The sequence below is a fragment of the Cupressus sempervirens genome, chromosome 2, assembly GCF_028749045.1.
Source record: "Cupressus sempervirens isolate cs-2001-9-10 chromosome 2, ASM2874904v1, whole genome shotgun sequence".
Classification (NCBI taxonomy): domain Eukaryota; kingdom Viridiplantae; phylum Streptophyta; class Pinopsida; order Cupressales; family Cupressaceae; genus Cupressus; species Cupressus sempervirens.
The window spans coordinates 293777250-293802948 of NC_143119.1; the positions used below are offsets into that span (position 1 = coordinate 293777250).

General features: G+C 35.1%; 1 pseudogene; it reads left to right on the forward strand.

Moving 5' to 3' along the window:
• The first annotated feature begins 10954 nt into the window (after nt 1-10954).
• The window catches only part of LOC149572229 (regulator of G protein signaling 1-like), a 40079-nt pseudogene continuing 25334 nt past the window's right edge, over nt 10955-25699 (forward strand).

Below are 25699 nucleotides of genomic sequence, written 5' to 3' on the forward strand. Positions count from 1 at the left end.
GACAAGGTGCCCAAAGGAATCAAAGACCCACTTGCAATCATTGTGGCAAGATAGTTCATACATCAAAAAAATGTTGGAGTAATGGAAAGGCAAAATTCAATGGTAAATGCTTCAACTATAATCAACATGGTCACAAAGCTAATGAATGCAAAGAAAAACCTAAATTTGAAGGCAAATGTCACAAATGCAAGAAACATGGTCACAAGGCATTCCAATGCAGATCCAAATCATTCAATCCAATTGAACAACTTGTCAAAGCAATCTTTGGATGGGCCTACAATACTTGGTGTAGATGTCATTATTGTGGAGAACTTGGACATGTTGGCAAAGACTATTCAAGTCATCATTTAAGGAAAAGAGACACAACAATAAGATGCTATACATGTATAGAACTTGGTCATATAGCCAAGAATTGCATGAATACTGAAAGAATTGAAGATGAAAAGAAAGCTAAAGTTGATAACATTCAAAAGAAAATGAGACAACAATGGATTCCTAAATCTACTGAGCAAGATAGTTCAAATGATGGTTATGTTGCTCAAGAAATGGGTGACTCCACCATTTCCAATTAAATTTAAGAAATATCAAGAACTGCACCATCAAACCATATCTTAAGTAGTTCCAAAATGAAAAAGTGCAAATGATCAAATTAGAATTTTAAGTTCAAGAACCAAAGGAAAGTTATCATTCACCATGTTGCATTTACCGAGCAAGGTTGGTTAAAGACTTTATCGAGCTAGGTCGGGAGTATCAAAGATTTTGTTTGATCAGCAAGTTGCAAAGCTTTATCAAGTAGAGCGACGATAGACTGGCAAGCACTATGTCATCTCATCTACCTTCATACCGAGCATTAATGATAGTATTTCCATCAAAAGGGTAGAATTTGATTTCATTTTTCACTGTGACTTAAGAATAGTCAGAGTTAAAAGATTTTCAGTGAATCCTGAGCAAATTCCAAGCGAATTTCCTGTGAAGAATTTGTTCAAGATTTTCTTATATTTATCGAGCAGCAATGGCATCCGCAAGCACCAGTAGTAGCAAGGTGAAAAGAGGTTCAGAGATGTTAGTAAAGGGTACAGAATGGAAAGCGCCCAATTTCAAGATTTTTTCGGTCATTGTTGAATCACTTGACCCAACTGGAGCTCAATCACAAATACCCCCCAAGGTACTTCTTATCAATGATATTCATACTCATTTCAAATGTTCTATTCAAGAAATTGAAAACCTAGAAATGGATAGTGCCCTAGGTGAAATGAGTGTAGATGGCTCTCTGAAACCTGAGTTCAAGCATCTTGAAACCAAAGGCTTGACACATATCTCACATATGCTTAGAAACTTCCAAAACAAATGGATTAGGTTTATCCTGAGTCGGGTACATAATGGACAATTTTGGTTAGAGTAGCCAGTGCTAATCATTAAGAAAATGATTCACAAAATCACGGGTCTCCCTATGCTCAACAAAGCCAAAACCACCAAAACCCTAAGTCGGGAGGAGTTACAAAGGCAAACCCTAGTTGAATGGGATGGTAGAGGTTTAAAGGTAAACACTGTATCTGATGTCGAACTAAGATTCGACATTCATGTATTTTCATATAAATTATACAGTTCTAGTAGACTGAATAATGTACCTTGTGAAGCTATGGATTTGGCCCTCAAGGTTGTGAATAAAAACCTTGAACTTGATCTGTTTGAAGTATTGCTGAAACAATTGAATAAAAATATCGATAGTATAAGGACTTCCAAGAATAACCCTTGTAAATTTGGTTATTTGTTGATTTGTTTATTTTTCTATATTCAAAAATTCTTTCTATCAAATGGAACTATCGTATGGTGAAAAGACATTCCAATTTTGTATCAAATAAATGAGTTTGTAGCAGAGATGGGTGAGAATTTTGATAGCATCATGGACAACTATTTTGAAGATTTCAAGGAAAGAATGAATAACAAATTCTAGATTCCTCCTAAGCTTGTTGAGGATTATAAGGATGATGTATGCTTCATGGCTAACTATGATAAGGTGTACATTCAGGTAGTCAGACCCCAAGTTGCATGGGTAAAACCTCTTCCCTATAAGGTAAATATTGATGAAGCCAGGGACATCATAGAAGCATTGGTAAATGAGCCAATAGACCCAAGGAAATTTTTTTTTTTGGAACCTATGATGAAGCAAAGGCTAAAATTGAGCTTTAACTCAAGCTACCACATGCCATAAGCAAAGGCAAGAGGAAGATAGAAAAATTGAAAACTGCATCTGGCCCTGTTATGCTAACATAAGGAAAAGGTGAGGATGAAGTAGATGATGAAGAAGAAGAAGTAATAATTACCAAACCTAAAAAGAAACCTACTGTAGTATTTACCAAAAGGACCAAAACAGGTAAGTAGGAACCTATATTGGTCAGGCCTACACCTACATTTGAGGAAAGGCTCAAACAACTGGAAGAAGGAGCTGGCATCACAAATTTCAAAGAATTGAAATTTGAAACTAGAATAGATGCTAAGAAGATGCAGATAGAGGAACTAGTAGTAAGCAAGATGGGTAAATGGAAATACTCTCCAGACTAGCTTGCCTCCCAAATCTCAAAGGAACTATTGGAGAGATTGCAACTGAGATGGGAATCAACAACCCAAATGGTAAAAGATATGTATGAGCAATCCCTGAAGAATCTTCAACCAAGTCTCACTAGACTAGAAGTAAAAACAACAATGAAAAACCATGAAGGTAAAATGATGATCAGATTCCACACATGTTTAATTTTGATCAAAGACATTGAGCATGTTGTAAATGATGCTACAAACATGTGGAAAAAATCTATCATCTGCATAAGCCCAGTGAAGACCTAGTGGAAATCAAAGATGATGACAACAGTGACAATGATGATATTGATGGCACTCCATCCATCATAGTTTCACCAGGTGAGCTTTATTCATTAATGGGAGAAGACAAGGAGGAAGAAATTGAAGAGGAAGATAAGGAGGAAGATGATCCAGTAAAAATTGCAGTAGAAGTCATTGCACCCCTTCCTCACTCTCCACCTAAAACTGTCACATCATCAAGGTTGGAGTCAGATTCAGCGGGTTTGATAGCATCCACATCAGATTTATCATTAGCACCTACCACATCACAGGTCTAGATATCATCAATGGAAGTGTCTACCACTTCATCTACCAAGCTGTAACCCTCTCCTTCAGCTACCGAGCCAGCCTCCTCAGCTCCATCATCTTCAGTCAGTATAGCAGTAAGTTCCACAATTTTGTCAGCTACATTAGCACCAAGTTTTGCACCAGTTAGTCTTCCCATTATAAATATTCTATCTTGTTCTACAATTTTGTTTGCATTATCTGCATCTACTTCAAATATAGTTAGATCAGATACTACATTATCAAGTGTATCACCATTTTTGGGAAGTACTCCAATTTTTGATCCGGTAAATACTCCTATTGGCACTCAACCCTCAAGTATACCAGTCTTCACTGGTAGTCCTTCCATCTCCACTATTGTGTCCACTCCCAAGGTCAAATTAGTCATCACAGAAGTCAAACTAAAGCAACCATTAAGAATTCTACTCATTGGAAAAGAAATTCCTGAGCATATTGACCTAGACACAAAAATAGTGATTCTAAAAATTGACTACGAAAATGCTACTATTGAAGAAATGAGATATGCTAGTCAACTAATAGAGATGAAGGCAATGCAAAAGCAGTTAAGGTATGAAAAGGATAAGGAGTACAGAATAATTGAGAATGCCAGAAATATAATTACAGAAGCTATAGGTGTTGAAGTAGATTCTACTTAAAACATTTTGATTCAGTTAGAAGAGACTGTAAATAAATTCAATGAGGACACCTCCAGTGAAGAAAAATTGATTGCAAAGGCTGAAAGAAAATTTTACAATAAGGTGCTTGAACACATTGCTCAGCAGATTGCAATAAAATAGATAGAATTGTTCACAATTTTGGTCAATCTTGAAAATTCTTTTAATAATGTAACTTCACTCTTTGCCAAACTTTATGATGTTACCAAAAATACCAAGGAGATTAAAGAAAAATTAAATAAAATTGATGAGGATATGAGGGTTAGTGCCCAAAAGCTGCAACTTGACCCCAATTCAAATTCATCCCATCATTTCAGAATCAAATTTTTGTCAAAAAAGTAGGTAGAACTATTGAGAGAGGAAGCTAGGATTAGATCTACAGTGATTGACATCTAGAATATGATTCTTCCTGTCATGGACACAATGCAAAAACACATTGCCTACTCCAAAACATTGATCCATGACAATAATTTCTCAGTTGTAGATCATGTGATTGAGCTTTCAGCTGAAGTTCAAATAGCACTCTCCACCTGCAAAGTTTTGCAAGAAAATTGGGATAAGACTTTGGCTCTTATTCTCAAGGTACACTCTGAGTTTATCTCCCATTTTGGTGTTTCTATGTAAATATATATTGTTTAATTTGGCATTATTGTCAAGAAGGGGGAGATAGAGTACCAAAGAAGAGATAGAGACATATGTAAATAATGAAGCCATGTGTATAGATAAGAGATATTTTTAAATACTATGTACATATTGTATGGGGGAGGTATATGTAAACCAGGATGTCAAATTTTGCACATAAGTTTTGGCTCATAAGTGTTTTTGTCACTAATGCCAAAGGGGGAGATTGTTGGAATTATGATATATTTGTCATTAATGCAAACACTTATTTGATTTTGAATGCTTACCAAGCTCATAAATTAGTCTATAGTGTATACCAAGCATTCAGTGGCTACCCTATAAGTTCAGCAGGTAAATAGTTCTTACCAAGCATTCCAAAGGATACCGAGTGAATGGGCAGTTCAGCAATGTTTATCGAGCAAAGCAAGGTAAATGAAGAACTTAGTGTTCACCAAGCAAAGGAAGGTAAATGAAGAACTTAGTGTTCACCGAGTAAAGCAAGGTAAATGAAGAACTTAGTCTTCATCGAGAAAAGGAAGGTAAATGAAGAACTCAGTGTTCACCGAGTAAAGCAAGGTAAATAAAGAACTCAATGTTCACTGAGCACAGGAAGGTAAATGAAGGACTCAATGTTCACCGAGCATAGGAAGGTAAATGAAGGACTCAGTGTTCACCAAGCACAGGAAGGTAAATGAAGGACTCAGTGTTCACCAGACACAGGAAGGTAAATAAAGGACTCAATGTTCACTGAGCACAGCAAGGTAAATGAAGAAGTTAGCTTTTATCGGGTGACACTATATCTACTGAGTCACTAATGGTTACCGAGTTCCAAGAAGTATTGTGTGGCTAGTATGAACCGAGCCTCTACTTCTACCGAGTGCATGATGATGCTGAGTAATCTAGTGGATGCCAAGTATCAGAAGGTCACTGAGTCAGCTTAAGGAGCTCGAGTTTTCTACTATCTGGCTGACTCAGTAATGTTCTATTCACTTGTGTTTTGGCTGACCTTGTAGTTGTAAATATTGAAATGGTATATATGTAATGTATGATATCATTTTTAAAATGGTATGTTGTATAAAAGAAAATTAATATTTGCATATAAAGAATGTATTGATATATTTTGAGAAAAGTAAAAGCGAATTAACAGTAGAATAAAAGGGAATACAACAAGGTCAACATAGGAGTAGAAAAGTTATACCTATCACATCAGGTGATCAATGCAACAAGGATCTTATAAGAAAACAGTTGTAAGCAGATCCACTGCTCCATCCTAATAGGTGAATCAGTTTATAAATCCTTTAACCAGGTGGACCTAACAGTCTTTTTATAAATCTCCTAATAGAGTGCATACTTCACTATATGTTTGTAAATCCTCTAACAAGGTGGATCTAGCAGTCCTACTTGCTCCTAATAGGGCAGATTACTAGAAGTGATCATTGTAAGCCTTAATAGGCCAACTTTATGCTGTAGTATTGAAGTTTTGTGAGTATCATCCCCACCCCAATTTCACTTTCTATTAGGAAGGTTTCTGGGTCACCAAATCTCTGTGTACATGTGCAATAAATATTTATTCCTTCAGTTATGTAGTAGATTAGATGAATGAATGATGAATGGTTAAAATGCTGAATTGTTTAAAAGTTTTATAAGTTACTGATTCACCCCTCCCCTCTTAGTAACTTACCTTATCCTGAATATTTCCAACAATAAGTACACTAGAGATTTTGCATGGGAAGGTGTAATTGGAGTGAAAGACTAGTTCAGATTCACAAAATCAATTCTGGCATATAATTCATTTGCAAGGGAAATAACATTTGCTTTGGCAAGAGTGACATGGGTAGTAACATCATGGAGGAAAAGATGCCATTGTAACCTTTTGGAGATATGTGTAGAAATCCTGACCACACCAAAAAGGGAGACACTAGCAAATATTAGGCTAGAGAATGGAAAAAGAAAGTAGGGTTGCAGAGTGAATGCCAAGAGGTTTTTATTGACTTATTAACCGATATTCACCAAGTATGGGCTTTTAAAAATATTTAAATACATCTCCACGCTAAATGCATATTGTCTTGAAGACATGGCTCTTTTGGAAAGCCAAGGTTTGCATGGTTGACTCTAGCTGACTAAAGGATAGAAACAAAACTTTGAACCATAAAACATAGAAAAAAGTGATGATTTCACCATCGAACTAGGCAAATTGCAAGGTGACATCTGGCATGCAAATTGATGTTGTGACATGGTAAAACAATGCACATGGTGGTTGGTCACATGTTTGCATGTGACATGGTAGTTGCTAGCTATACATGTAATAAAGCACCTAGCTGACATGTGGTGGTCAAAAGTTACATGGCAGTTCTAGATTTGACACCCCAGATTTTGCCACATGGTGAGATCCTATGGCAAGTGCTTCCCCACATTGTGAAGATGCATGGAGGTTAAGGAAAGTGGGGAAGTGCCTAACCACCACATGGCAAAAGGCCTAGGTTGATGGTACCATGGCAAGGGTAGGCTTCCAATGAATTAGGAGGTGCCATGTGGCAATGATGTGTAGGATGCCTAGTAGGGGTGACATTGCATGGTGAGTGTGTAAAGGGGCCCAATAGGATACTACCATGTGGTAGATCGGTGGACCAATCAAAGGGTGCCACATGTGTTGTGATGGCAGATCATAGTACATAACTCTAACCAATCATAGACTAACACATGTCAAGCTTGGTCAAAGTAGTTTTACCCAAAATGCATAAATATAGGGAAAATTCTAAGTTTAGAAAATAATATTTTTTATTATTTCTTTTTGGTTTCAACATATACATGCTTTTTTAAATCAAGAAAGTTATTTCATAAAGTTTGAACTTTACGAATAATCAAATTTTTGCATAAAGTATTTGAAATAAGATGCAGACTTGCAAACTAGTCCATGAGCCTAATTTTAAAACTAATGCCATGGGCATTCTTGGTAAGAAAATATCGGACTATCACGTTTACCATTAGAACTAGGAGAGAATGAACTTTCCATTTTTTTAGGCTTGTTTCTACACAGGAAGCCACTTTTTCAAGTTATTTAGGGTTTGTGTGAGCTACTCAATATTCAACCTCATTCAATTATGGTAGTTTAGATTTGATTTATGATGAAATGGTGAACTAGATGAATGCCAAAGGTAGTATGGATGTAGTTAGGGATGGATATTTTCATCGTCAAGTTATTTTAATGAAGGTATTATTAGAATTTCAAATGCATATGTGATGTTTTTGTCAGAGATAGGATTTCTCATAAGTTAGAGGAGATATTTTTAGTTTGATTTAGAACAATGATGAGATTTTGTTCTAATTTCAATTATAAATAGATGAGAGATGCTTTGCAACAATAGGGAATCAAGATTCAAGTGGACACATGTCATTTCTAGATCAGATCCAACTTCTCCTTCCTTTCCATTATCTTTCTCTTTATTTCTCATTATAAGGGTTCTAGTTTTTACTGTGGGACCCTAAGGTTCTAGTTTCTTGGACATTTTTCACTACTGTGATACCACAAGGATGGTTCTAGTTAGGTTGAAATTTTTGTGATGACTGTGATAGCATTTTATTCATCTTTTTCTCTTGTATGAACAATAGTAAATAAAGCTAATATAGATAGTTTTGATCTATTCAGTAGTTTATGGGTCATTTACATGCATCTTGAATGTATAGTTTCAAAGAAATGAATACAAATGAGCAGAAAACCTCTTAGTTTCATTTTGATTCTCTTGTCCTATATTTGTAATTTGCAATATTTTGTGGTTTAGGGACAAATAACTTAGACCCTTTTGCATCCTCTTAAGGTTGTATGTCTGGTATGTTTTGTTGTTGGAACATAAATCAAAATAAATGCTTGATGTATTTGATAGGGTTACTAGTTATTTGAGAATGATATTGCATGAGAATGAGGTTGTTATGAATATTGATGTCTTATTTATAAAGTGATAGGATAGATTTGATATCTTGATGTATGGAATATGTCACTAGTATCATAGATGTATCTGTGTGATTTTTGAAACTACCCAATAGATAAGGCATTCATCATCTATAGGATCAACTTGTTCTTACTATTACATATTCAGGGATTTGTTAAAATCAAAATTATAATCATCCATTTCCCTTTCCATTTAAGAGTTGAAAGGATGCCCTCACTCAGCTTGGGGATTTCATTGGATTTACAATTTTTTACTGCACATCTATGTCATTGCACAAGTATAGGATAAATAAGGGTTTTATATGATTTTTTTACATTCAATGTATGCTTTTGAACAACTGGTACCATATAAATGAATCTGAAGTACATCTGCCTAGGTTTTGTAGAGCCTAATTTAGAAGAAGGGTTTAGCCTTATAGTTGGGCTAGTGGTTGAAAGGATATGTTGTAGATGGGAAGTAGATGTCCCTAGATGTATTATGTTCTCATTGGGATAATTTGAAGTATAACATATTAAAAAACCAACAAAATGGTGACTCTATTGGGGAGATGATGGAAAATAAACCTTGTTAAAAGGACAAGAATCTGTGGTGTGAATTGAATATTTTAGTTCTATTTTTCATAATGGGTTTTCTCTATGTTCTCATTGGGATAATTTGAAGTGTAAAATCTTAAAACACCAAAAAAATGGTGACTCTTCTAGGGACTATATTTAATTTGAATGATAGAAAAACCTTGAGAATTTGTAAAAGGAAGATTCAATATAGCAGAAGAAGTGCATGAAAAAAGTTGTAGCAGTAAGTTTTCTGATGTTCTTTCTAGTTTCTTACTCCAAATCATACATCCTAGTAATGTTTTATCCATTTGCAATAGTAGCTATGAGAGTTGAGTGTAAATTGTGTTTCCACTGAGAGAGTTCATCTTCAATCAATTTAGCCAGATTTTGTTTTCAAAGTGCTATTGTAAAATCAAAGTCAAGAATGAATAAAAGTTTGTGTTCTCTTTTTCAAGTTTGTAAATCTACAAGAGTGGTTTAATGATTTTCATTTCTCCTACATCTGAAGGTCTAGTTCAGATTTTTCAAGTGACAAATTATGTTTTATTTCTCACAACTTTGAGTGATGAAACTAAATCTCTATACTACTTTGTTCCTAGTTGATTTCATTGTAATATTTTGAAGGACTTTCAAGTGTATGGGCAGATCTAAAGCTTTTGATAAGTTCTTGGAAAGGAAGTATAAGTTCTTGATAAGTTTTAAGGTGTTGTTGCATCTTCTGATTATAAGAAATAAAATGTTATGAAGTAGATCATAGTAGTGATTTCTTTGTCCTCTTCAAGGAGGTGGTGCTTCTATATGGTTTTGATCAGTGGTGTGAAAGAATTTCAAGCTTAGACCTATGCCAAATTAGCAGATCAAAGTTTAGCTTCAACACTTAAGGTATTTTGATTTTCATGTTTTCTCTTTCATGGAAGTCAAGTGTTAAAAAATGGTTGCCTCTATTCAGTGATTTTTAGCACTAGGATAAAGAGGTAGAAAGGTTTTTTTCAAGATGGAGTCATATCTCAAATCTAAAGCTAGTTTACCAAGTCATGAAGATGTGCTTGAAGATATTGCAGAGATAAAGAAAGAACTTCGTTATTAGATTGTTAGTTTCATAAGAAATATGGTAGGAAGTACTCAAGGTCTAGGAGATGATCATATTTATGTAAAGTTCAAATCAACACTCATGGAGTTGCATTTTGATTTACAACTTAAGGAATCTTCATAGCCTATTATTTTTCTAGATGTTTTTAAACCTGATTTAGTTAACTAGCTAGCACATTTAATATTACAAAAGATTTTGCAAATTGAAGAATATGTCAAGAAGATGGAAATTGATTGGTATCAGAATAAAATTCATGTTGAGTCTTCTAATGATAAATGTGAGTGTGCCAAAAGTTAGAATGAATGTAATGAATCCGTAGAGAAAGATAATTTATCTTTTGAATGTGAAGAGAAGGATTCAAATGTTAGTGAATTAGATGATTGTAGTCAACACGAGGAAAGAAAATACATAACTAAAAATGAATCATGTGATGACATATTTGAATGTGAAGAACATTCTAGTAGTAGTAGTAGTGATGGTTCTTCTTGCAATGAAAGTGATTATAATGATGCACCTAGTGATGAGGTATCTTGCAATGAAGAAGAAACAAGTCATGAAAAGGATTCTAATTTTTCAGATTCATTTACTAATGTTACTACTATTGTAAGTATTTTGGCTCAGTTAGCTTATGATTAGAGCTTAGGAGAACATAATTTTGATTAAGTATTGTTGAATACAAATGAAATTTCAGAACTATTGGCTCATGATTGTGAAAGGTACACAAGTGTTTCTAAGAATGTTCTAGTTTTCCCTTGTTATGTTTCTTCTCAAAATGAAGTCCTTTCCCCAAAGTTTGATGCTGAAAGTGATACAAATTTAGAATATTATGTGTCAGATCTTGGAGGTTTGTGTGGCCTTAGTTCAAAATTCAATACACATGATGACTTGTCTGATGTAGAGGGTATTGCTAAGGGAAGATTTAATGCTGACATGAATTCTCTTCATGTTGATAATGTTGCAATAAGTTTTGATGTTTCATATGATGATAAACAGAATGATAGAAGTTGCAATTCTGATTTTGAGTTTCCATTTTTTGCTGATGAGTCTAGTGATGATGAGTTTGAAAGGTTTGAAGTTCATTCCAATGAGTTTTTAGAAAGAGACAATGACAATAATCAACAAGTTTTTTGTGAGCACTTTCATGACAAGTTTCATAGCTTGGTAATTAATCCATTGTTTGAAGAATGTGAAGGATTTTGAAAACATGTTGAATCTGATCGGATGCCAAATAAGATTGTAATTGAGGAGAAATCAGATTTCATGTCCCCTTCATATCTGGTTACACAGGTGAGTTTCAAATCCATGACATATTTGAATCCTTGAATCAAGAAGAGTATTAGTCCTTTGTGTTTCCATTGGATAACATGCATGAGTCATTTAGTACAAGTATATTTTAGTCTGATTATGAAATCCAAGAGCATGCTGATCCAAATTTTTAATTGTGAAAATTTTGTTGAAATGTTTCCTAGTTTGTATACTCACTATGAACATGAAGATGTAAATTTAGTTTTGTCAAGTGAGTTGATTCAGAATGCTAATCTAATTGGTGAAACTGATAGAAGAGATGTTTTCAGCTTACCTCCTAAAAGTGAGATAAAAACCATATATAGGATAGAGGTAAGAAGTTTTGATAAGTTTTGGTGGCTCGGGGCCATCATTTGTACAGTTTAGGAGTAGATTCCCTTGCTTTCAATAAGTTGTTTGAGAGAAATTTTTTCTATCAAGTGTGTAATCTACTTCTTCTAGTGATTCTAAATCATTTCCATGCCCACAAGGGACATGCATCCTTAGACATTGCCACTTTTGGGACTCAAAATCACCTTCCCGATTTGAGTGCCATTCTAAGCTTTTGAGCCCCTATAAGTGCATTTTAATGCATGTGTACCTGAATGTTCGTTCGAGGCCTATAAAATGTTTAATATTTCTAACACTTTGCATTCAAACTTTCCATGCAGCCCATGAAGATAAATTTTCATTATGAGTCATTCTGTGAAGTGTCATTTTGAGCAATGTCCAAATTTCTATTTTTGAGTGTCAAACAATGAAAGGAGGCCTAGTTTGCAATTGATTATCTTGCACCTAAAAATATTTCATGACTCATTTCTTTGGGAGTGTTTAGTATGCATATCAAAGAACCTATGTTTCATATTTCAAGTCATCTTGAACTATTTTGATTAGGTTTTGAATCCCTCAAAGTTGGTCATTTATTGTTGTCATGCTGATGTAAATTGTTCAAAATTTACGAGGCCCTATTTGACCATTTTAAATTTGACCCAGTTCACCAAAATGAGAAAATTTCTTTTGCATTGCATTCTAGATGTTAGACACTTGTTTTTTTTTTTATTTGAGCTTATGAAAAATCTATGTAATTATTTTTCAAATGTAATTCCATTTGCGACTTGTAAAGTTTTACAGGTGTCATAAAGTGCATATTGATTGGTATACCTATTCGGGATGTCATAACTCTGAGTCCATGATTTCCTAAACCAAATGGATTGCACCACTCTATTCTAATCTAAAAATACTTTAAGTGTGCTAGTTTGCAAGTTTTGACAAATCCATTTGCACACTTTCCAGGGTCCATTTCATTTGTGAAAATTGCTTTTCTGCCACTATTCCTAGTTCTGCAAATCCAAGTAGCCCACTTTAACTGCTTGCCAAATGCACCTAGTTATTCATCATGAGCCAAAATCACAAAATTATATTCTCCTCATGAAAGTGAATTAATGCCCCAGTTTTCATGCCTCCAAGTGTCAGTTTGACCTATTTTGAAAGCCAAAACCAAATATGTTTTATAGTTTTCTAAAATGTTTGCTTGTAGTTAGTTTTGATAAGGTAACTTTGATAGTCAATATCTTTTGAACCCAAAGTTTTTGTTAGAAAAATCTAACTAGCTACAAGAATGTAGAACAAAGAATATGTTTATCAGATTTAAGGCCCCAGTTACCTATTTTGGTGAGTTTTTAAGGTTAGTCAAATGACCCCTTGGCATGAAATTGATAGTGTGTAGAAAGAGGTTAAAATGATTGGTTTTATTTTCAATCATTGAAATGAGTTCAAAAAGGTCAGATTGAGTATTCAATTGTTTTAGTGTAATTTTTCTTTTAGCCAGACCCACTTCTGGGCTAGATTGACTATGCCAAATTAATAAGAAATGTGGAGATTGGGAGGTGTTTAGTAATTCTAAAATAATTGTAATCATTTTAATAACTTGATATGTGTACATATCTTTTCAAGACCATGGACATACAATTTTTATGCATGTTGAGATTGTTCCATTTCTTCCTCTCCTAGTTGACTTAAAGATCTAAACTTTGTATCATTAAAAGTGTGGGAAAAAATCTAAGTAAATGAATTGAGGTTTAAAGGAGGTTTTGATATCTTAATTATATCTTGGTTTTGATCAAAGTTTGTCACTAATTCACCCAAAATGCTATCCATTTAGAAACTGACAGATGTTAAGCCATTGCATAAGCCACAAGCACACATATTCTAAAACTTTTTGCTTTCACCAGATCTTTGTAAACATCATCAATAATTGTCAGCAACATCTCTCCTCCAAATCCGAATAAGCCAATAGATTTAAAATTTAACTAAGATAACACATGTTCCCATGGTTAATTGTGTAAGGAAACTCAGGTGCAGAAACAACTTCCTACACTAATCTCATAAGGAAAATATGATGCAAATCCTATTCAAATCTTCTACACTTATAGATTCAATATCATGTAAACAATAATATTGCAGCCAACCATGCATACAAAAAATAGACAGAGATAGGAACACATAACACAAGGATTTTCTAGTGGGGAAAAATCTTTCTGTAAAACAACCCCACCCCTTCAGAACCTGCACAATGTATTATCTTCAACATGAGGTTACAATACACTTGCAATGCAAGTTCAACACAACAATAGAAGACTCCAGTAGCTACTCGCAGTACCAACAATACACCTTTTTTGCATCGCAGCTCTTCGCAACCCTAAAAATGCTTATTACATGCACTTCACTTTAGGGCTACTCCCAAAAGGTAAACCGTATAAGGGTTTTACCATTCTTCGAGAAAATAGGAACCCCGAACCCCACTATTGGGGTAGAGTGTATAGTACTCAAATATCTTAGTTGCCACATGTCTTCACCTATCACTGAATCTTCTTAATATAGCTCTTACGTGTCATAGGAATCCGTCATAACCATTTTAGTCATGATCTCCTTACACACAATTCAAGATGTTGACACATCAACATTATTTGCAAGAAATACATTTTACAAAAAAAATAATGAGAATAGGAATTATACAAGGTTGAGACACCTTATTCCTAACATTCTCCCACTTGTCGAACACCTTGTAAGAGCAACAGGAACATAACAGGAACTAATTGCTATAGGCCGAAAGGCCCATAGACTCCGAACACCATCTGAACTTCTCAGTGCCCACTAGTTTCATTAATGCATCTGCAACATTCTTCACAGTATCTTCCTTTTCCAAATTTACCTTTCCATCTTCCACCATATCTCTCACAAAGTCATACTGCACATCAATGTGCTTCGTTCTGGCATGGAAAGTTGGATTCTTTGCAAGGCAAATAACACTCTAACTGTCACACCAAATAGTAATATGTTCTACATCAACACCAACATCAGAACACAATCTCTTAAGCCAAATGGCTTCCTTACAAGCATGAGTAGCAGCCATGTACTTAGCTTCTGTAGTGGACAAAGAAACCATAGGTTGTCACTTGCTCATCCAATTGATGGCACCACCAAACATAGTGAACACATAAGCACTGGTGGATCTCCTGCGGTCAATATCACCTGCCCAATCTGAATCCACAAACCCATGAATACAAATTGAATGTGGAGATCCAAAAGAGTTACCATGATAACATATGGAGTAATTTGATGTACCCCTTAAATATCTGAATACTCGCTTAACTACATCCCAATGTATCTGTCCAGGATTAGCCATAAATCAACTCAAGACTCCCACTGCTTGGGCAATGTCTCGTCTAGTACAAACCATAGCATACATAAGACTACCAACTGCACTAGCATAAGGTACTCTACTCATGTCCTCCACCTCACTAGGAGATTTTGGAAAATCATCTACAAATAACTTTGTTCCCACAGGAATAGGAACACATAGTGGTCTACAATCTACCATGCTGAACCTGTCCAACACAGACTTCACATACTTACTCTGACTCAACCAAAGTTTTCTGTTAGACCTATCTCTACTGATTTCCATACCCAAGATGTACCTAGCTGCCCCAAGATCTTTCATCTCAAATTGTGCTGACAATTGAGATTTAAAATCAGAAATCATACCCTTACCCTTCCCAAACAACAACATATCATCAACATATAATGCAACAATAAGTAGGTGATCAATTTCAATTCTGAAATAAACACAATGATTTGATTTCAATCTTACAAATCCAATTGACAACACAAAGGCATCAAACTTAAGGTACCACATCTTAGGAGATTGCTTCAAACCATATAGAGATTTCTTTAATCTACAAACTAAGGATTCTTTACCTTTAACAATGTAGTGCTCAGGTTGTGACATATAAATCTCTTCCTCCAAATCACCATGAAGGAAAGCTATCTTCACATCCATCTATTCTATCTCTAAATCATATGATGTAGCAAGAGATAACAAAAATCTAATGGATGTCAACTTTGCAACAGGAGAGAATATTTCACCATAATCTATTCCCTCTACATGTGAATACCCCTTTGCAACCAATCTAGCTTTGTATCTTTCAACACTGCCATCTGCACAAAATTTCTTCTTGAACACCCATTTACAACCAAAAGATTTTCTCCCTTTAGGAAAAGGTACAAGGTCCCATGTTTTTTTTTCTCTAATGAAGCCATCTCATCACCCATAGCCTCAATCCAAGAACCTACATCTTCCATGCCCAAAGCCTCTTTCATAGATCTAGGCTCATCAGTGTTAGTAATTAAAGCAAAAGCACAACTGGAATCTAACATAGAATAACCAAACCTTTCTTGTTTCTTTCTTTCTCTCGTGGATCTCCTCAAGGGCTGAGGTTGAGGTTGTTCTTCCTCTTCTTCTGAACTATCAGAGCTGCTAGAGCTCTCCTCATCATTAGACCCAACATGGTCTCTCTATTCAGTCTTCTCAGGGGTAGGAGGCAACTGAACAACATCTTTTTCCTTTTCTTTTTCATGTGGTTGTAGCACAATAGGAGAAGATGTTAGCTCTCTAAAAATAATATTTCTACTATACAACACCTTACTAGTCACAAGATCTCAAAGCTTGTATCCTTTCACACCAACACTGTACCCAATGAAAATACATTTAATAGCTTTGTTTTCCAACTTAGATCTTTTCTCTATTGGAACATGTGCATAAGCTTCACAACCAAAAACATGAAGATGTCTAATTGAAGGCTTCTTACCAGACCACACCTCCATGGGTGTCTTACCAAAAAGGGCTAATGTAGGAGATCTATTAACCAAATAGCAAGCAATGGCCACAGCTTCGGCCCAAAACCTTTGTTCTAAACTAGCTCCACTAAGCATACTCCTAGCCTTCTCCATCAATGTCCTGTTCACTCTCTCTAAGACTCCATTTTGCTGTGGGGTATACAGAGTTGTCTTGTGCCTCTCGATACCTTGTTCTTTATAGGAACTATTCAAACTCTGCTGAGCAAAACTCACCACCATTGTCAGTTCTCACACACTTAATCTTCTTACTAGTCTGATTCTCTACAAGGGCTTTAAATTCCTTGAATCAACTAAAGACTTGTATCTTACTTTTAAGGAAATAAATCCATGTCCTTCTACTATAATCATCTATGAAAGATACAAAAAATACAGACTTGGAGATTGAAGGAACTTTTATAGGACCAAATACATCAGAATGAATAAGATCCAAAACATCAGAAGATTTGTGAGAACTAGAGTAAAACTAAACACAATTTTGTTTACCATATACACAGTGTTCACAAAAGTCAAACTTGAGATTGCAATCATTTAACCCCTCAACAAGATTTTTATTTTTTAGGGTTCTAAGACCCTTCTCACCAATGTGACCAAATCTCAAATGCCACAACATTGTCTTTTTTGCAGGAAGCTTTCCTTCCAAAGTGTTTGCACCCTTAGGTACACTTGTTGCACTACCATCAGAACCACTAACCATAGTCTTCTTCACTGGTCATTCAGATGATGGGGATGAAGTGATAGCTACTCTCTTCTTTGAAACAAAAGAACTATTACATTGAGAAATGTGTGCATCAAGCTGAAACAAAGTACCTCTCCTAGTACCCTTAGCAAGCACCATAGCTCCTCTCATCATCTTACATCCATCTTACATTCCATATGATGAACTCGCCATCTCAATCTACAAATAAGATTCAGGATGCTCTACACAAGACTCCCACTTAACTTGAGATTAGCTCAAAAAATCGTACCTAACAACTAGGATCAAAAGTTGATCAAGCTCTGATACCACTTGTAAGGAAACTCAGGTGCAGAAATAGCTTCCTAAACTAATCTCATAAGGAAAGTATGATGCAAATCCTATTAAAATCTTCTACACTTACAGATTCAATATCATGTAAACAATAATATTGCAGCCAACCATGCATACATAAAATAGATAGAGAAAGGAACACGTAACACAAGGATTTTCTGGTGGGGAAAAACCTCTCGATAAAACAACCCCACCCCTTCAGAACCTGCACAATGTATTATCTTCAACACGAGGTTACAATACACTTGCAATGAAAGTTGAACATCAAAAACATAAGACTCCAGTAGCTACTTGCAGTACCAACAATACACCTTTTTTACATTGCATCTCTTTCCAACCCTAAAAATTCTTATAACATGCACTTCACTTTAGGGCTACTCCCAAAAGGTAAACTGTATTAGGGTTTTACCATTCTCTGAGAAAATAGGAACCCCAAAATTTTTTTCTGGCCCTACACCTTTGATATACATAACATGACCCCACCCCCTACATTTCTATAGGCTATCATGATTGGCCTATAATTTATAAGGGGGATAGATTGGTCCTAAATTTTTTGAAATGACCCAGCCCATTAGAATAGTAGGGATGTGTTTTCTATAGTTCCCACCCAACCCATGGAACTATATAACTATATAAAGGCAGGTAGGTACCCTGCTGAATCAAACTATATCTGGGTGGGGGAGTTTGGGGGTGTTCATGTGGATATAGTTCTATTCCCTAGGCAAAAATAATAGAAGAGGGCCCCCTACACGCACATGAACACCCCAAACTATATTGTTTTGGCCGATCGGTGGTTTTGTTTTGAGTAGGCCTTTCTGCAGAGGGCAGTATTTATAGACAAAATTATCAGTGGTATCGATGCATGGGTGCAAATTATAGCCAACCATGATTTTAGCCATGATGGTGCATGAAAAATTCATGGAGGTGTAAAGCAAAGGCAACTCATACAGATAAAGATCCAAATACAGATGGAGATAGAGATCCAAATGTTCCATATAGAGATTCTGATGTTCCATATTATTTGTTTTGTAAAATGTATTTCTTGCAAATAATGTTGATGTGTCGACATCTTGAATTGTGTGTAAGGAGATCATGACTAAAATAGTTATGATGGATTCCTATGACACGTAAGAGCTATGTTAGGAAGATTCAATGACAGGTGAAGACATGTGGCAACTTAGAGTTTACAGTACTCAAATATCTTAGTTTCCACATGTCTTCACCTGTCATTGAATCTTCCTAACATAGCTCTTATATGTCATAGGAATCTGTCATAACCGTTTTAGTCAGGATCTCCTTACACACAATTCAAGATGTCAACATATCAACATTATTTGCAAGAAATACATTTTACAAAACAAATAATAAGAATATGGATTATACAAGGTTGAGACACCTTATTCCTAACAAATTGAACCATTCTATCTTAACATTTGTTAGTAGAGCAGAGTATTACGACATCAATGCTCACATGGTCAACTAAAGGTGAAGGCATAGAGTAGGGTAATGAATTGATGGGTGAGATCCAACCTACCAAGTGTCTTTGAATCTTGTATAATAAATTTGGATGAGGGCATTATTTTGGGAGATAAAAAAGGAGGACTCTATGGATTTTGATGGAGATTAGAAGCCTAATTGAGGATCCATTTTTCCTTCTTTAAGATTGTAGATTAGAAGGTGGCGTTGTTGTTGGAGTAATGAATGAAGTTTGATGTTCCTTTGTTCCTCTCAAAATAGATGGAGATCACCATATATTAGAGACAAATGGATTTATGTTTTTTCAGTACCTTTCCAAGTCCTTTCCAATGCATTTTTGATAGCATCACTAGGTGTGTCTTTATAAGGGGAGACCACATATGTTACAAAGAGTGATGGTTTTGTGGATGGTTTTTTATGGAACCTCAAGACACTTCCTTGTTTAGACTTGGCAAGGACTACGTAAGATGGACACAACAAGTGTTTGTTTGAAGAGGTTTCTCAATGAATATTCTTAGCACAATAGTCCATGCAAATGGAAGAAATTAGCTCCATGGTGTGATTGATAGGTTGGAATATGAGCAGATATCCTTGCAAAATTTCATACCTCTATAGTGTATTTGAAGTCAACTACATGTGCTTTGCAATAACTCAATGACCTCAGACTTTGGAGTAAAGTTAAGAATTATAACTTCTCTTCATGTGGCTTTTTCCAGATTTACATTCATGTTGCCATGTCATTTTGAAGGGGATCTTTATTTAAGTTTTTCCCCATCATAAGTATGCTAGAAATTTTGCATGAGAAGGTGTAATTGGAGTGAAAGACCAGTTCAGATTCACAAAATCAATTCTAGCATATGATTCATCTACAAGGGAAATAATGATTTTTTTAGCTAGAGTGACATGGAATGTAATGCAATGAAGGAGGAAAAGATTCCATTGTAATATTTTATAGATATGTGTAGAAATCCCAACCATACCAAAACGGGACACACCAACAAATATTAGGCTAGAGAATAGAAAAAGCAAGTAGGGTTCTAGAGTGAATGTCAAGAGGTTTTTATTTAGACTTATTATCCAACATTTTCCAAGTAAGGGTTTTGCAAAATATTTAAATAAATCTCCACACTAAATGTATAATGTCTTGAAGATGTGGCCCTTTTGGGAAGACAAGGTTTGTATGGTGGACCCTAGTTGACTGAAGGATAGAAACAAAATTTTGAGCCATAATACACAAACCAAAGTGATGATGTCAGCATTTGGCTGGGTTTATTACAAGGTGACATTTGGCATGCAAATCAATGTGGTGACATGGACAACTAGTACATATGGTGACTAGTCGCATTCCCACATGTGACATGGTAGTTGCTGACTATGCATACGGGAAAGCACCTAGTCGACATGTGGCAGTTGGCGGTGACATGGTGGTTACAAATTTGATGCCCCAAATTTTGCCACATGGAAAAACCCTACAACAGGCACTTCCCTAAATGGTAAAGATTCATGGAGGTTAAGGACAGTAGGGAACTGCCTAGTTGCCATGTGGCAGTGGGCCTAGGTTGACAGTGACATGGTAGGGGCAAGCATCTAATGAATCAAGAGATGTCACATGGCACGATGCCCAACTGGGGTGACATGGGATAGTGAGTGTGTAAATGGGCTTAATAGGATATTGCCACATGGTAGACCAGTGGACCAATTAAAGGGTGCCACATGGCACCTGGGTAGTAGATGACAGTACAAAGGTCTGACCAATCACTAGGTGACACATGTCAAGCTTGGTTAAAGAAGTTTGACCCAAAATGCATAAATGGAGGGAAAATTTTGAGTTTAGAAAATAATTTTTTTAATTATTTCTTTCTTATTTCAACATACATAGGATTTTTTAAATCTAAAAGTTAATTCATAAAGTTTGAAGTTGAGGAATAATTAAATTTTTGTATTAAGTATTTGAAATAAGATGGAGACCTATGAACCTGTCTAGGAGCCTAATTTTCAAACTGATCCCCTAGGCATTCGTAATAAGAAAATATGAGACTATAATATATCATTGGAACTAGGAGAGGAATATTTTTTGTTTTTTAGGTTTGTTTCTATACATGAAGCCACCTGTTTGAGTTATTCAGGGTTTTATACTAGTGCTCAATTTTAAACCTCATTTAGTTATGGCAGTTCAAATTTGTTTTCTGATGAAATGGTGAACCAAATGAATGTGAGAGGAAGTAGGGTTGTAGTTAGGGATTGATATTTTCACCTCCAAGTCAATTTAATGACGGTTTTATCATAATTTCAAATTGGTATGTGATATTTTTGTAGGAGATAGGGTTTCTCTTTAGTTCGAGGAGATATTTTAAGTTTGTTATAGAACAATGATGAGATTTTGTTTTGATTTTGGTTTTTGAGAGATGAGAGATGATTTTTAACAATAGGGAATGAAGATTCAAGTGGACACATGTCACTTCCAGATCAGATCCAACTTCTTCTTCCTTTCATATATCTTTCTCTTTCTTTCTCATTGTAAGGGTTCTAGTTTTTACTTTAAGACCATGGGGTTCTAGTTTCTTGGACATTTTTCACTGTTGTGATACCACAAGGATGGTTCTAATTAGGTTGAAATCTATGTCATGACTATGATACCATTTTCTTTAGCTTTCCCTCTTGTACGAACAACAATAAATAAAGCTAAAATAGATAGTTATGATCTATTATGTAGTTTATGGGTCATTTACATGTATCTTGAATTTATAGTTTCAAAGAAATTAATACAAATGACTAGAAAACTTCTTAGTTTCATTTTGATTCTCATCTCCTATCACAATAATTTGTAATATTTTGTTGTTTAGGGACAAAGAACTTAGACCATTTTGCATCCCCTTAAGGTTGTATGTTTGGTATGTCTTGTTGTTGGAACACAAAGCCAAATATATGTATTTGACAAGGTTGCTAGTTACTTGAGAAGGATATTGCATGAGAATGAGGTCGTTATGAACATTGATGTCTTATTCAAAAAGTGATAGGATAGATTTGATATCTTGATGTAACGAATATGTCATTGGTATCATAGATGTATGTGTGCAATTTGTGGAATTACCCAATAGATAAGGCACTAATCAACTACAAGATCAACTTGTTCTTACTGTTGCATATTTGGGGATTTTATGAAATCAACATTATAATCATTCATTTCCCTTTCCATTTAAGAGTTGAAAGGATGCCCTCACTCAGCTTGTGATTCCATAGGATTTGTAGTTTTTCTACTACACATCTATGTCATTACATGAGTATAGGATAAATAAGGTTTTTATCTACCTTTTTTAGATTTGATGTATGCTTTTGAACAACTGGTGCCATATAAATGAATTTGAGTTAAATCCACCTAGGTTTTGTAAAGCTTGATGTAGAAGAAGGGTCTAGCCTTATAGTTGGCACGGTGTCTGAAAGGATATGTTGTAAATGGGAAGTAGCTGCCCCTAGATGTATTATGTTCTCATTGGGATAATTTGAAGCGTAAAATTTTAAAACACCAACACATATGCCTCTTCATTCTTTTAAAGGAGGACTATTGTAATAGTATGAAAAGATGTAAATGAAAAAATATGCATGGGTTTTGCATAATGTGGGGTCCTCAACACTGGTGCATTTTTTATGGAATATTTTATTTCTTGGAAAATAATAGATGGTTCACTTTCCCTGATGATTATTGATCCTTTTTTTAGCATTTTAGAAATAGGTATGTTGATCTTGACAAAATTAGTTACAAATCTACTGAAGAAATAGACTTGGGCAAAGAAGGATTGAATACCTTTGACATTTTTAGCCTTAGGAGCCTTATCTATTACTGCAACCTTTTCGGATATGGTCAAGCAATTTTCCTTTTGTTGCTCCAAAGGTACATTTATTTGGGTGTAATGAGATTCAATAAGCCAAAGATTTTATGAAGATCTTTTCTAAATGCTTGTAATGGTCTTCATCTTTCTTGGAATAAGCTATTAGATCATCCTGATCATATACAATCATAAATTTGTCTATGTATTCTTTGAAAGCAACATCCATGGCTCTCTGGAGTGTAGCTCCTACATTGATTAAACCAAAAGGCATCTGAACATATACATATGTTCCCCAAGGAGTTGTAAAGGTTGTCTAAAACTGGTCCTTCTCATTAACTAGCACTTGGTTATATTTAGAGAAACCATCCATCATAGACATCAATTTAGAACCAATTACTTGTTGTAGCATGGTTTCCATGTTTGGTAATCCATAATTATCTTTCAAGGAAACAATATTTAGATTTCTAAATTCCACACATAACCTAATTTCACCATTTTTCTTTCTTATTAGCACTAGATTAGACACCCATAAACAATGTTTGATGGGCTTAATGATTCCACCAGCCCTTAGCCCCACAAGATCTTCTTGCATCTTAGGGGATAATGTGGGATTAGCAGGTCTTTTCTTTTGTTTGAAAGGTTTGGCATTTTATTTTAGGGGTATTACATTATGAAATAAATCCTCCCTATAAGTTTTAAGGTCATCATATGACCATGCAAAGACATGCCTAAATTTCCTTAATAGGCCAACTAGGGACTTTCTTATTGAAGGAGAAAGAGGTTTTCCTATACATACCTTCTTGGGAGACTCAACTATCCCTATATTTATTTCTTCTAGTTCTTGTGGCTTCTTGTCATTGAATTCTAAATGAAATCTATCCTGATTATCAAAGACACTTTCTAACACTACTAATCCTTGAAGCACTTTGTTTGTTTTTAGCTATAGAATTTATTGGCCAAAAATGGTCTTCTTCCCATCTATATTCTTAGCCAAAGTTTTGCAATCCAGTTCATGGCCATGGTAATTATCTTCATTTAGAAGAAAATATAAAATTCCTTTATCATCCTCAAATACCTTCTAGTTCTCTATGTTATCAAGAATGGATGACATGTTTTGCATCTCAATCTAATTAGAAACACCAACAAATGATATATCATTAGGCTTAATGGCTACATTAGCTAGCAGATCAGCCATCTTATTTTAATTCATATCCATCTAAGAAATACCAAAAGTATCAAATTCTTTAATCTAATCCCAAACAACATTCCTATATTGCTTTAACCTCTTGTTTTTAGATGCATATGTCTCCTTAATATGAGACACAACCAATTCTAAATCATCAATAACATTCAAATTTTTGATACCATAATTTGCTACCACCTTTAACCCAAGTAAAAGTGCATCATACTCTACTATGTTATTGGTACAAGTAAAATCTAGTGTGAATGAGTATCTAAATGTATTTTTTTATGCAGATATAAAAACTACTCTAGCCCTTGACCCATCCTTAGAACTAGCCCCATTAAATACATAGTCCAAAGATGTTGAGAATCCAAGCATTTTTCTTCTTCCTATGAGGTTAATGGGATTAGTTTTTCATCTCATTGAATGGTGATTTCTTCCCTATAAATATTTACCTCTGTATCTAGAAAATAGGTAGCATCTGTATTAGTGTTATCTTCAAGCATATGGGTGACCCTTGGTTCTCTATAAACCTTGATGGCTTTATCTCTTATGTGAAAAGTAGCAAAAGACAAGTCCCACTTTAGGCTACCTCCCATTGTAGTGCTCCATTTTCTTGAGAGAAACATTCCATACTATGGAGGAATATCAACTACTAGGACATCATAGTTAGGTCAACATTTAGATAAACAACTAGTCTAAGTAGCAAGGCATTAATTGCACCTATGACAAGGACTTCTCTAGCATCCATAGCCCTACATCTACCTTGCTTTGTATCTACCTTCAAACCAAGAGCTTCCATGATTTCAAATGGCTTTACACTATTAGAGGTTCCTAAATCAATCATGCAATTGTTTTAAAGGTTTTGCCATTTATGATCAGGCCAAGGAAGAAAGGGTTAGTGTTTTGTATATAAGCAGAAAATAAATTATCCAAATACATCTAAGGTATTTGGGACATGACTCCTTTTTCTTCCTTTTCTTTCACTACAAATGGTATTTCCTACCCTATTGATGACTCCTTTTCAACAATGTAATTGTTCCCAATTCCTCCTAACCAAGAGATGGGTTTACTCTTATGTTCTTCTTGTATGTTATGGAATCTAAGATACTAAGAACATTAATAACTAGTCTAACATTCACAAACTAAATAACTAGAAACACATATGATTAGCTGAAGGGAACACTATGGAGGAAGGAAAACCAAGGATGGTAAACTCCGTGAGTGTAGCCTTGATACTTCAAATTTTTCCAGTGATGATGGATGTGTGCTCAAGCTTCAAGTGGTGGGTTTTGTGGTCAAGCATGGAGACAGGTGAAGGATTCAACGATGGAGGTGTGGATGTATTTTGTCATGGTAAGGATGAAATAACAATGTTGTGGTGGTTAATGGATCATTATAAGTTTGCATTAAAAGTTGATGATCTATGAGAGGGGAAGGGTCCAATTTATAGACTAAGCGGTAGTGAGATGGAGGGTTAAGAAGCAAGGATGAGAGATTGGTGAGGGATGGATATGATGCAAAGAAGCGGGAATACATGGATTGTGCTTCTTCAAAGCTTTAAAAGTGTCACAAGGGGATTGGATGGTCAAAGTGGAGGGTCAAAGGGAGTTATGAGAGAGGAGGAGTGTGGAAGAGGGATGTAAGAGGAATTTAAGGGTCATTATGGCATGCAAGAGCCA